A 16803-nucleotide genomic window follows, 5' to 3' on the forward strand; every position below is an offset into this window, starting at 1 on the left:
TGATACGATGCTCAGTATCAATTTAAATAGAATATTCACTATTTGAATTTATTGCAACAGATGTCCTCAGCTACCCAATTATTTTAGTGCAATTTGGCACATATATAATTTTAAAAGATCTTGTATCTAGGCAAAGCATTTAATTTCCTACCAAATTAATCCCTTTGGAACATTACATTGGATGCCATGGTGATTTTACAAAAAAGACTCTTTCATAACAGCAATATGAACCAGTAAATATCCAGCACTCTGCACAAATGGGAGATCTGCATTTATTTCCTCTGTTATATAGGGCGCAGGCTTCCTTATTACTAATTATGTGCTCTTTCTCAGCACAGACAGTTTTAATAACCATGTGTATTGTGTCTATTCCTCTCTAATTCTGGGTTTTTCTGTTACTCTGTTTGAAAGAGAAGACATGCTTTTCTTGACCCCCAAAGGACAATAGATGTGGATTAATCCATAATTCCTTAACAGGTTGGTCAGGAACAGGGATGATCAAAGAACCTATTCTCAAATTTTGCTTAGTTAAATGGCAGATACCTTAATATGTGTTTTTAGTAATTATTTAATGAAGATTAATATACCTTAGTTAATATTGTTGTGTAACAAACCACCCCAAAACTTTTGGAGTAAAGCAACCATTTTATTATGTGCGCAGATTCTGTGGACCAGAAATTTAAACATGACATAGCAGGGATGGTTTGACGCTGCTCCATGATGTCTGGAGCCTCAGCTGGGAAGACTCAGAGACTAGGGATGACTTAATGGCACAGGGCTTTAATAATCTGGAAGCTCCTTCATGTACATATCTGACACATAGCCTGGAATTCCTAGAAGGCTGGGGACTCAGCTAGGTCTACTTACTGAGGCACCTATGTGGATTCTTTCTTATTGGTTTTCATTTCTCGTAGCATGGTGGCGGCTTTTTAAGAAGTATCCCAAAAAAGAGCATAGAACAAACATTCCAAGAGAATCAGATAAAAGTATTTCATTTCTTACGTGCTTTTTTTTGTTTTATGTTTTTATGTTTTCTGTTTTTTATTGCTAATTCTTCCTAAATGCACCACAAACTCCATAAAATGTATTTCGGCCATATTGTTTACACGATTTAATACAACATTTCTATTTTCATATGAAATTGTTCTAATTGGTGACCTCTGCCCTCCTCAATTTTAATGAGCTTATTATGCAATAGTCATCCTGGGATCTCTCTTTGCCTTCATCATGGAGCTTCTCTTTTCTTTTCACTGAAGTTAGATCATTTGCTTCTTGGCTCCAGAAACTCATGTTTTCTCTTAGTTTGTTGCCTCCCTTTAGAGGGTTGCATCCTCTAGTAGCTTCCTGAGAGTTTCCATGGATGGTAAACTGTTTTGAGTTTAAATTGCTTATACAAGTGGGAAAATGTCATTATTTTGCCCTCACATTTGTCAGTTTAAGTAATCATAATATTTTAGCTTGAATATCATTGTTTGTTCAGAATTTTGAAGGTATGCTCAAATTGTCTTCTAATTTCTAAATGTTAGTATTGGAAATTCCTGTGTTATTATAATTCTTAACCCTTTGTAAGTAACCTGTTCTATATGCATTTGTTCTTCATTTATTTTTATTTTTCTTCCTGAAAACTTTCATGGTTTTCCTTTATAACTTGTGTACTAATATTACATGATGATGATGATACTTGGTGTGGTCTTTAATATTCTCTTTTCTGGCTCTGTTGGCCTATAATTATTAATGGCTTGGCTCTGTGTCCCCACCCAAATCTCATCTTGAATTATAATCCCATAATCCCCACATGTTGAAGAAACCCAGTGGGAGGTAATTGAATCATGGGGGTGGTTACCCTCATGCTGTTCTCGTGATAGTGAGTGAGTTTTCACAAGATCTGGAGGCTTTATAAAGGGCTTTTTCCCCTTTGCACAGCACTTCTCTTACCTGCTGCCATGTGAAGAATGACGTTTTTGCTTCCCCTTCCACCATGATTGTAAGCTTCCTGGGTCCTCCCCCGCCATGTGGAACTGTAAATCAACTAAACCTCTTTCCTTTATAAGTTACCCAGTCTCAGGCAGTTATTTATAGCAGCATGAGAATGGACTAATACACCTATAATTTCTGTGAAATATATTTGTCTCTGTAATTTGTTTCTTATGTTTGTTGGGAGGAAACTTTTCCAGTAATTTCTTTTCTTTTTATTCTCTTTCCTTAACTTCTATAAATGAGATATTTACTTTTTGGTTTAACCCTTTGATAGTCTTACATGTTTCTTTCCTACCTTCCACCACTTTGATGATTTTTCCTACTTTTGGCAGATTTTATTGTTGTTTATTGAGTTTTAACTTTGATGCTGATATTTTTAATTTCTTAAAAATATGTTAATTAATATTCATTTTTTCCATTTCCATTTCTACAATATGTCCAATGAATGTTATTTCATCAACATTTTATCTTATTTCTGTGAATATATTAACTATATTTATTTGACGCTTTTTTCCTTTTGCCTGTATGATCTTGCTTCCTACAATATCATTTTTAACTACTTCAGTTTATTTTTGTCTCTTCCTTTCATGTTACAAGCTTTCCTAAAGTATTTGTTACTTTTGACTCTCTATTCATATTAAGAATGAGGGATTAATTGCATACCTTAAGTGCATCAGAAAAAGAAAAGTTTCCCCTAAGGATAACCAGAGTGTTGGTGAGAGATCAGAGGACTAATACTGTGCTCCACAGCTGTCAAATGCCAGAGAAAAACTTTTCCAGTTAGGATTTTTTATTTTTTTGAGACAGAGTCTCACTCTGTTGCCCAGGCTGGAGTACAGTGGTGTGATCTTGGCTCACTGCAACCTCTGCCTCCCAGATTCAAGCTGTTCTCCCTGCCTCAGCCTCACAAGTAGCTGGGATTATATGCACCCACTACCACACCTGGCTTTTTTGTATTTTTTAGTAGAGATGGGGTTTCACCATGTTAGCCAGGCTGGTCTTGAGGTCCTGACCTCAGGTGATCTGCCTGCCTCCGCCTCCCAAAGTGCTGGGAATACAGGCATGAGAGGGTATGTTTTTAAACTTCCAAAGATCCTGAAACTCTTTGATATTTAATACAAAAATTAAACTTTAACACCTTTTTATTTGTAATTATTTTGAATACATATTAGTACATATTCAGGGGTACATGTGAAATTTTGATACAAGCATACAATATGTAATGATCAAATTAGGGTAATTCGGGTATCCATCATCTCAAGCATTTATCATTTAGTACATATTTTTCCGGAGAAAGGTCCACAGAGTTAATCAGTTCTTAAAAGGTAACATCACTTCAAAAATTAACTAGCCTTGTGTTAAAAGATAGTAGAGGTTTAGCTCAGCTGATGAAATGACAATTGTCTTTATTTGAGTAATGCATTGGTATAAAATGTATGAGAAAAAAACCACAATTACAGAGATTAATTCTAATCTTGAGGCAGGAAAAAATGGTTTAGTGTCTTTCTTTTTGCCTTTTTATTGTAAAAATTAATTTTTTTAAGTTTTATTTTGTTTTTAATTGACACATAGTAATTATACATATTTATGTGGTACAGTGTTTACTAGAAGCTAGGAATTTTAGGACCAAGAAGGAATATAGAGATACTAGTCAATGGGTACAAAGTTACAGTTAAATATGTTCCAGTTTAACATTCTTTTAAATGTTTATTAGATACTCTGAAACTTTTACTTCTCTTTAAGATGATATATTACAGACTGAATTTATTCTCTTACCAGAAAAAAAAAAGCTCAAAAAAAGAAACAAAGAATCAATGATTGTGAAGATGTTGCACATCAGGGAAAAAAGTAAGGTGAACCCTGAGGAATGGAAAACAAACAAGGTATGTTCTGTTAATCTTAGGTTATTGCTGTGAGTTTCTAAGCCATAGTACAGAAAGGGGGAACACGGGGAGAGCCTGCTAGGCTCCCTGGGGTTTGGAGATGGACCCGAGAGTAGAAAGAGGATAAGGCGGCTTGAGTTTGCAGGACAGAGTAGTGCAGAGAGAGTTGCTGCATAGAGAATCAAGGAGATCTGCAGATGGCCCCCCTCAAGTGTTCATCAGAGTACTGATCAGTAAGTACTTGCACGTGTGATCAGTATTTGCACTGTTCAAGTATGTAGAAAGAACCATATGAAAGGATTAGAGGGAATAGTGTTCAGATCTTATACACGAGCCCACCAGCCAGGCTGAATAAACTCATAATTCGTAGGACAAAGGTATATTACTCAGAAGGATTTGCCTCAGCAGTGGGGAAAATTGGCCCCAGATTAGAAGTTTCTCTGATTTGGCTTAGTAAAGCTAACCTTTGTGGAGGAGGGAAGGCTTGATTATTAGAAGGCACAAAGGAATTTCCGATGTGCTCAGCAACATTCTCTTTATTGACCCAGTATATAACTTCAAGAGTTGTGATATTAGCAAACTGAATATTTTTATTTTTAAGCTGAAGATCAATGAGTTAAACATGCATCTTAATGAGTTGAAGAAACAGGAACAAAACAAACCCAAAGAAAACTGCAGAAAAAATAAGAAAGATAATTAATTAATTGCAGAGAAAGCACACATAAAATAGAGAATCAACAAAGTTGAGAGACAGAGAGACACATAGAGAGAGAAGGCATATAATTGATATCAGCAATGCAAAGCATATGTAACCACAGCTGATGAAAAGATTAACAAGATAATAAAAGTATATTTTGTCTTAATTTGAAACTTGAAATAAAAAAGTCTAAAAAAAAATAACTTGACAAGTTTAATGATTTGAATTTTACGTCCTCCAAATAATTTTCAGCATCGAATTAAATGTAAGATTTTAGGTTGATATCAGATTAGATAAAGAAGAAGAAAAAAGTTTAATTCTTTTTTAAAAATTACAATCACAAATAGCCTCCAGACATTTCACTAGGAGGTAAAGAATTTGTGAGACCATGAAAAAATGGTGTGGTATGCAACTTCTAAATAGTCCTCAATGATCTCTGCCTCCTGGTATCCACTCCATGTGTAATCCCCTTTTTGTGTATGGGCTGTACCTAGTTACTTGCTTCTAACAAATAGGATCTGGCAAAAATGATGGGATGACGTTACTTCCAAGATTAGGTTACAAAAGACTCTGGCTTCTGTCTTGCTTGCACTCTCTCCTGCACTTTCTTGCTCTATTGTAGCCAGATACCATGCTGTGAGCTGCCTCAGGGGAGGCCTAAGTGGCAAGAAACTAAGGAAGACCCACAGCCAACGGTCAAAGAAGACTTGATACCTGAAAACAACAATGTGAGTGAACTTGAAAACAGATCCTTTTCTATCCAAGCCTTGAGATAATTACAGCCATAGCTGACACTTTGTAGCCTTCTGAGAGTCCCTGAGCTAGAACCACCCAGCTAAGCTATGCCTTGACTCCTGTTCCACTGTAAGACAAGGTATGTTGTTTTAAGAGATTAAAGGTTAGGGTAAATTTTTATGCAGTAATGGATAATAAATTTAGAAGGAAAGACCTGAAAGTTGCTGAAGGGGCCATGATATAGTTTGGCTGTCTCCCCACCCAAATCTCAACTTAAATTGTAGCTCCTATAATCCCCACATGTCATGGGAGGGACCCCGGTGGATGGTAATTGAATCATGGAGACGGGGTTTTCCCCTGCTGTTCTCATGATAGTGAATAAGTCTCACAAGATCTGATCATTTTGTGAAGAGTAGTTACTATGCACACGCTCTCTTGCCTGCTGCCATGTAAGATGTGACTTTGCTCTACCTTGGCCTTCCACCATGATTGTGAAGCCTCCCCGGCCATGTGGGACCGTGAGTCAATGAAATCATTTTCTTTATAAATTACCCAGTCTCAAGCCAGTCACAGTGGCTCATACCTGTAATCCTAGCACTTTGGGAGGCCAAGGTGGGTGGATCACCTGAGGTCAGGAGTTCAAGACCAGCCTAATCAACATGGAAAAACCCCATCTATACTAAACATACAAAATTAGCTGGATGTGGTGGCACATGCCTGTAATCCCAGCTACTCAGGAGGCTGAGGCAGAATTTCTTGAACCCAGGAGGTGGGGATTGCAATGAGCCAAGATCGCGCCATTGCACTCCAGCCTGGGCAACAAGAGCAAAACTCCGTCTCAAAAAAAAAAAAAAAAAAAAAAGAAATTACCCAGTCTCAGGAGTGGGATAGTGCTATTAAGATACCTGAAAATTTGTTTGAGTTCTTTGTAGATTCTGGATATTAGCCCTTTGTCAGATGAGTAGGTTGCAAAAATTTTCTCCCATTCTGTAGGTTGCCTGTTCACTCTGATGGTAGTTTCTTTTGTGGGAAAGGATATGAACAGACATTTCTCAAAAGAAGACATTCATACAGCCAACAGACACATGAAAAAATGCTCATCATCACTCGCCATCAGAGAAATGCAAATCAAAACCACAATGAGATACCATCTCATACCAGTTAGAATGGCAATCATTAAGAAGTCAGGAAACAACAGGTGTTGGAGAGGATGTGGAGAAATAGGAACACTTTTACACTGTTGGTGGGATTGTAAACTAGTTCAACCATTATGGAAAACAGTATGGCAATTCCTCAAGGATCTAGAACTAGATGTACCATATGATCCAGCCATCCCACTACTGGGTATATACCCAAAGGATTATAAATTATTCTACTACAAAGACACATGCACACATATGTTTATTGCGGCACTATTCACAATAGCAAAGAATCAACCCAAATGTCCATCTGTGACAGACTGGATTAAGAAAATGTGGCACATATACACCATGGAATACTATGCAGCCATTAAAAAGGATGAGTTTGCGTCCTTTGTAGGGACATGGATGCAGCTGGAAACCATCATTCTTAGCAAACTATCACAAGAACAGAAAACCAAACACCGCATGTTCTCACTCGTAGGTGGGAACTGAACAATGAGATCACTTGGACTCGGGAAGGGGAACATCACACACTGGGGCCTATCATGGGGAGGAGGGAGGAGGGAGGGATTGCATTGGGGAGTTATACATGATATAAATGATGAATTGATGGGTGCTGACGAGTTGATGGGTGCAGCACACCAACATGGCATAAGTATACATATGTAACAAACCTGCACGTTATGCACATATACCCTAGAACTTAAAGTATAATAAAAAAAAATAATAATAATAATTAAAAAAAAAAAAAAAGATACCTGAAAATGTGGAAGTGACTTTGGAACTGGATAATAGGCAGAGGTTGGAACAGTTTGGAGGGCTCAGAAAAAGATAGGAAAATGTGGGAAAGTTTGGAGCTTCCCAGAGACTTGTTGAATGGTTTCGACCAAAAAGTCCAAGCTGAGGTGGTCTCAGATAGAAATGAGGAACTTATTGGGAACTGGAGCAAAGGTGATTCTTGCTATGCTTTAGCAAAGAAACTGGTGGCATTTGGCCCTTGCCCTAGAGATCTGTGGAACTTTGAACTTGAGAAAGATGATTTAGTGTATCTGGCAGAAGAAATTTCTAAGCAGCAAAGCATTCAAGAGGTGACTGGGTGCTATTAAAAGCATTCAGTTTTATGTATTCACAAATATATGGTTTGGAATTGGAATGACTGTTTAAAAGAGAAGCAGAGCATAACAGTTCAGAAAATTTGCAGCCTAATCATGCAATAGAGAAGAAAAACCCATTTTCTGAGGAGAAATTCAAGCTGGCTGCAGAAATTTGCATAAGTAATGAAGTGCCTAATGTTAATCACCAAGACAATGGGGAAAATGTCTCAAGGGCATGTCATAGGTTTTCATGGCTGTCCCTCCCATCACAAGCCTCCTAGGAAGAAAAAATGGATTCATGGTCTGGGCCCAGGGCCTTGCTACTTTGTGCAGTCTTGGGACTTGGTGCCCTGCATCCAACCTGTGGCTAAAAGGGGCCAATGTACATCTCAGGCTGTTGTTGCCTCAGGGTGCCAGCCACAAGCCTTGGCAGCTTACATGAGGTGTTGGGCCTGTGAGTGCACAGAAGACAAAAATTGAGGTTTGGGAACCTCTGCCTAGATTTCAGAGGATGTATGGAAATGCTTAGATGTCCAGGCAGAGGTGTACTGCAGAAGTGTGCTGCAGGGGCGGAAGGGAAATGTGGGGTGGATGCCCCCACACAGAGTCCCCACTGGGGAACTGCCTAGTGGAGCTGTGAGAAGAGGGCCACCGTCCTCCTGACCCCAGGATGGCCAATCCACCAACAGCTTGCACCATGCACCTGAAAAGCCACAGACACTCAATGCCAGCCCATGAAAGCAAACAGGAATAGGGCTGTACCTTGCAAAGCCACAGGGGCAGAGCTGCTCAAGACCATAGGAGCCCCACCGCTTACATCAATGTGACCTGGATGTGAGACATGGAGTCAAAGGAGATCATTTTGGAGCTTTAAGATTTGACTGCCCTGCTGGATTTTGGACTTGCATGGGGCCTGTAGCCCCTTTGCTTTGGCCAATTTCTCCCATTTGGAACAGGTATGTTTACCCAATGCCTGGACCCCATTGTATCTAGGAAGTAACTAGCTTGCTTTTGATTTTACAGGCTCATAAGTGGAAGAGACTTGCCTTGTCTCATATGAGACTTTGGACTGTGGACTTTCGAATTAATGCTGAAATGAGTTAAGACTTTGGGGGACTGTTGGGAAGGCATGACTGGTTATGAAATGTGAGGACATGAGATTTGGGAGGGGCCAGGGATGGAATGCTATGATTTGGCTGTGTCCCCACCCAAATCTCATGTTGAATTGTAGTTCCATAATCCCCGCGTGTCATGGGAGGGACCTGGTGGGAGATAATTGAATCATGAGGGCAGGTTTTTCTCATGCTGCTCTTGTGATAGTGAATAAGTCTCACAAGATCTGATGAATTTATAAAGGGCAGTTCTCCTGCACATGCTCTATTGCCTGCTGCCATGTAAGATGTGCTTTTGCTCCTTTGCCTTCCACCATGATTGTGAGGCCTCTCCAGCCATGTGAAACTGTGACTCTATTAAATTTCTTTTTCTTTATAAATTACCCAGTCTCAGGTATTTTTTCATAGCAATATGAAAATGGACCAATACAGGCCATCTTTGAGAGAAACAAGGTTTCTAAATACTGCAGAGACAAGAAATTGGTAGAATTAGGAGGCATCATGGAGAACTTCAGAGATTTGTGATTGTTCTTTTTCTACTGCTTGTTGGCCTCTGCCATAAACTATTGTCACTAAGTTCCCATGCATCATAAAATACCAATGTCAAAACCAATTTTCTTAAATCTTGCTATAAAACCACTCTATGGAAGTCAGTAACAGAAGCGGCAGCTGACCAACATGGCATATAGCAATCAGAAATTGCTTGTCTCATTTTCAGCAAATTCCACATGTAGCACAAGAGACAATAGATAGTGTCCCATCCTTCCAAAAATGCTCCTGGCTGTTAATGAAGACAATATCATTCCTGTCTTCTGACTGAAAGGACAGAAGCATTAAATTTATGCAGATTGAGATAAAATCATCAAATATAACACACACAACTGTGTGTATATGTATACATCTGTTGGTATAAACATGAAGAGATACATAACAGATATTTACCAGACTGTTACTTTTTATTCCTTAGGAAACAGGAAAAGTGAAAGTGATTATTAAATCATTCCATTTTTGTCTCCTCATTAAATAAATATTAAAGTTTTCTAGTTTATTTATAAATATATAGTGATAAAACTACATTTTAAATGTGAATAAAGATAAAATTACTGTGATTCTGCATTATTTTTGAGGTTTTTATTCATACTTACTTTTGACATGGATTTTAAATATCCTAACTCTTTAGACACTTAGCAACATAGGTGGTAGAAAAAGCATGTAGCAGATTTAGGGAGGACTTACAGTCAGGGGAGCCATCCAAAGAAAAGCAGTCCCTGTCTATAGTATGACTGATTTTATTCTATTTGAAATATCAAAAATCATCCTCCCTTAAACCATTTCTTTCAGAAAATGTACTGGGGGAGTCAATTAGAAGTATGATAATAAAACTAACATAACATATTCTCATTTCAATTTATTCACTGATGTAAGAGATTAATTAAACTTTTTCCTACTTTCCTTTTTTTTTTTTTTTAAATTAGAGTTGTGCCCTGTGGTATCTTTTAAAAGCCATGAAATTGAGGGATTACAAGCAACTGTACTAGGTATTGGGTTCTAATACAGCACAAAACAGCCTGAAAGGAAATTCGGGCAGTGGACACCAGAGTATGAACTCTACTGTTTTATTCAATATTAAATAACTAAAATTGATGATACCAAAACCCAACTAAGAGCTTTAAAGTTGTCCATGATTCTTTTTTTCATAAGAATTTTGATCTTATGGTTCTTTTTCTGGTGGTTATGTTTTTATTTGCTTTATTTTTTCTACTATTGAATAATTTAAATGATTGTTTTAAAATAAATATTATCAAATAAGAAACCATTCGATAATTATTTGCAAAAGACTATATAATTTATTTCCTGAGAAAATATCTCTTATAGTGTTAGATGTATCTAGAGTGTTTAAGAAAAATTTTCTTAATGATCATCTAGAGCAAAAGTTCATTTTTATTTCATTTCCTGATGTTTCTGAAATGTTTTGATAAATAATATGCTTAAAAGGTATAATAATATTTCTGTGATTTCAGGAATATTTGGTTTTTACATGTAAACTTCAGTCTCAATAACTATATTTTCATAGTTTAATTGCTTTCTATTGTTACATAATAAATACCCCCAAACTCAGTGACTTAAAACAACAAATGTTTATTATCTCACAATTTCTGAAATTCAAGAATTTGGAAGTAGTTAGTTGTGTTGTTGTGGCTCAGGGTCTCTTATGATATTGTAATTAAGATGTTCCTTGGAGCTGCAGTCAATTAAGTCTTGACGGGGTCTGGAGAATCTGCTTCAAACCTCACTCACATGGCTGTTGTCAGAAGACCTCTGTTTCTTAAAATGTGACCATCTCCCTAGGATTACTCAGAATGTGCAGCAGCCTTTCCCCCAGAGTGAGTAAACCCACAGACAGAGATAAAGTGGGGCGGGGTGGGGAGAGAGAGAGAGAGAGAGAGCTAGTACAGGAAGCCACAGTGCCTTTTATTACTTATAGATCCCAAAAGCGTACAGTATCACTTCTGTTTTATTCTGTATGGTAGATAAATTAATTCTGAAGCAACATGGAAGGGGAATACACAGGGTGTGACTACCAAGAGGTGAGTGCCATTGGGGACCATCTTAGAAGCTAGTGACCCCACATAATGTATGAGTCAAACCTTGATCAGACAAGCAGAACCCCTAGGAGTGTTGTGGCACAAGGGATCTATTCTGGTCTTACGTGTTCTGCAAGTGTGGAAGGTGGTTAAATAGTCTGTGTAAGAGTCCTGCTTCTGGTGTTGTGCCTAAAGTTAGCAAGACCAATAGTCAAGAAGGAAAGATGGACTTGAAATGGGAGGGAACAAAGGCAAACCGGAATGTATAAGAAAAACTACAATTCACAAGGACAAACTGAAACCTGTGAGGACAATTTGGAAGAAATGAAGACAAACTAGAATGTGCATTGGTCTCTCATCAGCTCCATTTTAAATTATTTGAATGGCTGTAGGGTCAGCTAGGCCCCTTCACCACAGAGCTGCTCCAAAACCTGGCCCGGGATTCAAAGAAGGACGCGGCAGAAAATTTTTGTTAAATACATGTTTAACAAAATATGTAGATATAATGTGTGTGAAGGGGTATGGCCTCCATTATATGCTTTCTTACCCTGAGGGTAGCAGTTAAGGAGATTTTAAGTTAACATTACAGGAGTGTGCGTAACTATTGGAAAACAAGCAAGAAAGAGAGAAAAGGGGAACTGAGTGTGTTCAAAGAAGCAGCTGAATTCATCTGGTGGGAAAATACTGGTCTAGGGCAGCTGTTCTCAGTAACAGAGTTAGTGATCGCTAGATGTGTGAAAGAGAACAGCTGAATTCAACTTAGTATTGGAAATTGCACACAATCTAGAACCTAGCTTTTTCCTACAGAGAAGAAGCCAAAACAAATTGGGCATGAAAGCATGTTGATCAGGTGTGCTGTGGCACAAGGATCCTGGCAAGAGATTTTGTCCAGATTGTAAAATAGAAAATATCATCATGAAATTGCACAGTTTACAAGTGCATTATTTTGTCATCTAGTCATCACCACAAATGCGCCTGTTTAGTAGGCCAGACATTGATATCCTCTGCATTTCATATTAGCTAAGTATGAAAAAGCTTAAGATAAGTATTTAGGGTCATAAAGATTGTAAAGCTAGAAACAGACAGAACCACATATTAAATATGTTTTTCGGACATATTCCTTTTTTAGTGTATTAAAGTCCATTTAATTAAATAAGACCCACAAGACACTCATGGTAAGTTTTCACTCTTGCCACATACCAGGAAAAGGATTAAGAACTCACATTAATTTAATGTTTAATTTTACTACCACAGGAAGTAGCCAAATACACTCAATTTTTTTAATTGTATGGGTTTTGTCCTGATGGTTAGTTATTGTACATGGATATAACTCTAAAGGAAAGACTTCTCTAAAATATCAACTCTGACTTTTCAATCTTCATGCCCTGTCCCTGTCCATATGAGTTCATATGAAGTTGTAACCTAATACTGATTACACTTTATATCCTACTTCTGTTTCTTAGTATATCATGGAATAATTTCTAGATTTCCACATTTTCTATCAGATCCTTTTAATGGCTGCTAATATGCCATGATATACTCATGAACATATTTCTCATTCTCTGATAGGTAGTCACAACCAAAAAAAGGAACAATTTTATTTTTGTTGCTGACTACTTACATTTTTAATATACTCAAAATTATAGCCAAAACACTATTAGGTAATTAGTTTGAATTCATTATCATACCTTCATTTTTCCATGTGCAATGTAAAGATTAAGTAAATGCGATGCATGTTTACTAAAGGTATCCCCTTATTTTTATTTTTAATGTTGAAAGCATTTAGCCATTAACTGTAGCAGAATCTCAACCCAGCCACCTTCAGAGAATTAAAGTTCTCTCTAGACAATAGAAGCACAAATCCTAATACCAAACAATTATGGCATAACTTGGTAAAATATCCAGTCTTCCTTCTTGACAAGTGCACTGAAGGGCAAGTACCGTTTTTTCTTCTCCATTGTTAGGAAAAGTATATGCAAATCATGTAACAATTCTACAGCCACAAGGCCTTCAGTTTGCCAAATAGGTCCTCCTTTAAGAGGGAAAATAAGCACATTACCTCTTTGTTTTCTACTTGCAGCAGATTCCACATGTTTACTTTCAGGATTTGAGAAATGTCTTTTTGTAAGTATCACTGAGTCTGATAAGGAACAGTTGAGTGTCTACCCAAGGATGAATGTCCTGGACCTTTGTGTCACCTAGGGATGGCTGGAACAGAAACAAGTCGAGGTTCTATCTCAGAGTGACAAAGATTAGTGTGTTAATCACAATGTTTATTTCATGAAATAGCACACCTGCAAAAGTCAGTGTAGTGTGGCCTCAGAGAGTGATTCTGTTTGTCATCATAAACCTCTTTCAAAGCATCCTTCTTTTTTCAAAGCAGGAATTTTGTGGAAAGCTGTCTGTTGGGTGCAGTTTTATAGGAAGAGTACTTTCAGAAAGGTCCATTTCCCTTATGTTTTTTGATACATGTTTTCATCCAATTCATTTTCTAGGAATCACATAGAATCAGGATTCTCACAGAATGTCTTCATTGTAAATGTACCTATTACAAAATCAGGGGACTTTATTTTCCTTGCCAACTGTTTTTGCAAGCTCTCAAATGTGCTGGTACTTCTATTGCTCCATTACTAACAAAATAGATTTTAAAAATATTTTTTTATTTGCATTTTTCAGAGTGCTCCAAAGAATCTATATAGTTCATTAAGTTAGTCCTTTTGTTGGTTTTCTTCAATACTGTAGTCCTGCTACCAAAAACAGTGCCTGGCATGTGGTAGGCAACTGCTACTGTGGGTTGACTTGGCTCAGCTGGGTAGTTCATCTCCTTCACAAGGTGTTTATTCCCATGGGTACTCACCTAGGACTGGAATATCTAAGATGGGGTAGCTGGAATGATTGGGGGCAGGCAAGGCCTCTTTCTCTAGCTGTCTAGTTGGACTCCTCAGATGGTGTCTCAGATTTAAAAACTAATCCATAAAATTATCTAACAAAGTTATTGAATGCTTTCCAAGTTGGTACTTATAGAATTATAGATTAAATTGAGGTAAAATTGAAAATATATAGGCATGTAATTGTATCATATAAGATGCAATAATTAAAAAAAAACCCAGCCTTCTCACAAGTGGCTTGTGAGGGCACTTCCTATTCCTCAACTTTCCTTAACTTTTTTGGTCTGGTTCCCTCTTTGATTTGAGCCAAGGGAACAACAGATAATTACAAACCCATATAAGGACTGGAAATCTATGGGCCTATAGGCAGCTATGGCAGAAGAGAGAAGACCCAAGATGGCTGACTTAATAATCTTAATAGATGTGGAAAAGGCCTTTGATAATATTCAGCATGCTTTCATGTTAAAAAAAAAAAAAACCCTCAACAAACTAGACATTAAAGGAACATATCTCAAAATAGTAAGAGCCATGTATGACAAACCCATAGACAACATCATACTGAACTGGCAAAAGCTGGAACCATTCCCCTTGAGAACCAGAAGAAGACAAGGATGTCCACTCTCACCATTCCTATTCAACATTGTAGGGAGTCTTAGCCAGAGCAATCAGTTAAGAGAAGGAAATAAAAGACATCCAAACTGTCTGTCTTTCCAGACAATATGAACCTATACCTAGAAAATTGCATATTCTCTCCCCAAAGTCTCCTAGATCTTATAAACAACTGCAACAAAGTTCCAGGCTACAAAATCAATGTACAAAAGTCAGTAGCATTTCTATACACAAATAACATACAAGCTGAGAGCCAAGTTAAGAATGTCATCCCATTCACAACAGCCACACAAAAAAATAAAATACCTAGGAATACAGTAAACCAGGGATGTGAAAGATCTTTACAATGAGAATTACAAAACACTGAAAATTACAAAGAAATCAGCGATGATACGAATAAGAAAACATTCCTTACTCATGAATAGAATCAATATTCTTAAAATTGTCATATTGCCCAAAGCAATTTACAGATTCAGTGCTATACCTAGCAAACTACTGATGACATTTTCACAGAACTAGAAAAAACTATTCTAAATTTCATATGGAACCATAAACAGTCCACATAGCCAAAGCAATCATAAGAAAAAAGAACAAAGCTGGAAACATCACGCTACCTAACTTCAAACTATACTACAAGGCTATATTAACCAAAACAGCATGGTATTGGTACAATGATAGATACACAGACCGAAGGGACAGATTAGAGAACCTAGAAATAAAGCTGCACACCTATCTGATCTGTGGTAACTGGCAAGCTACATGCAGAAGATTGAAACGACCTTTTTATTTCACCATATCAAAAATCAAATCAATATGAATTAAAGACTTAAATGGGAAACCTAAAACTATCAAAACCCCTTTAAAAAAAAAAACAAAAACTAAGAAATACCATTTTAGAGCTAGGTCCTGGCAAAGATTTCATGGCAAAGATGCCAAAAGCAATTGGAACAAAAACGAAAGTTGATACGTGGAACCTAATAAAACTGAAAAGTGTCTGCCCAGTCAAGTAAACTATCAACAGAGTCAATTGGCAACCTACAGAATGGGCGAATATATTTGCAAACTGAATCCAACAAAGGTCTAATATAGAGAATCTGTAAGGAACTTAAGCAAAGTAACAAGCAAAAACCAAACAACCCAGTTAAAATGTGAGCAAAGGACATGAACAGACACTTCGTAAAGGAAGATGTACATGTGGGCCAACAAGCATATAAAAATGTTCAACATCAAAAATTATTCGAGAATTACAAATCAAGACCACAATGAGATATATCTCACACCAGTCAGAATGGCAATTATTAAAAAGTCAAAAACTAACAGAATCTGGTGAGGTTGCAAGGTTGCAGAGAGTAGTGAACATTTATACACTGCTGGTGAGAATGTAAATTAGTTCAGCCACTGTGGAAACCAGTTTGGAGATTTCTCAAGGAACTTAAAATAAAGCTACCATTCAACCCATGTTCATCACAGCATTATTCACAATAGCAAAGACATGGAATCAACCTAGGTGCTCATCAATGGGGGACTGGATAAAGAAAATGGACATATTCACCATCGAATACTTACACAGCCACAAAAAAAGTATGAAATAATGTCCTTTCTAGCAACATGTACGAAGCTGCAGGCCGTTATCCTAAGAGAATTAACACTGGAGCAGGATACCAAATACTGCATGTTCTCACTTATAAATGGGAGCTAAACATTGAGTACACATGGAGACAAAGAAGGGAACAATATACATTGGGCCCACTTGAGGGTGGTGGGGAGAGGAGGGTGAGGATCAAAAAACTACCTATGGGGTACATTATTTGAATGATGAAATAATCTGTACACCAAATCCCCACAACACTTAATTTACCCATGTAAGCTGTGCGTGTACCCCTTGAACCTAAAATAATAAAATGGAATAAAAAATAATAAAGTAAAATTCCCCTTACACTAAAAAAAAAAAAAAACAATAAAGCCAAATACACTAATATTGTATGATATTTCTCTATTAACAAGTCTGAACTGCAATAGTAGATTGATATAAAAATTAAATATTGCAGCTTTTCATTTAGGACATTGGGGTTGTGAATGAC

Source organism: Rhinopithecus roxellana, chromosome 7 (genome assembly GCF_007565055.1).
Source record: "Rhinopithecus roxellana isolate Shanxi Qingling chromosome 7, ASM756505v1, whole genome shotgun sequence".
In the NCBI taxonomy this organism is placed as follows: domain Eukaryota; kingdom Metazoa; phylum Chordata; class Mammalia; order Primates; family Cercopithecidae; genus Rhinopithecus; species Rhinopithecus roxellana.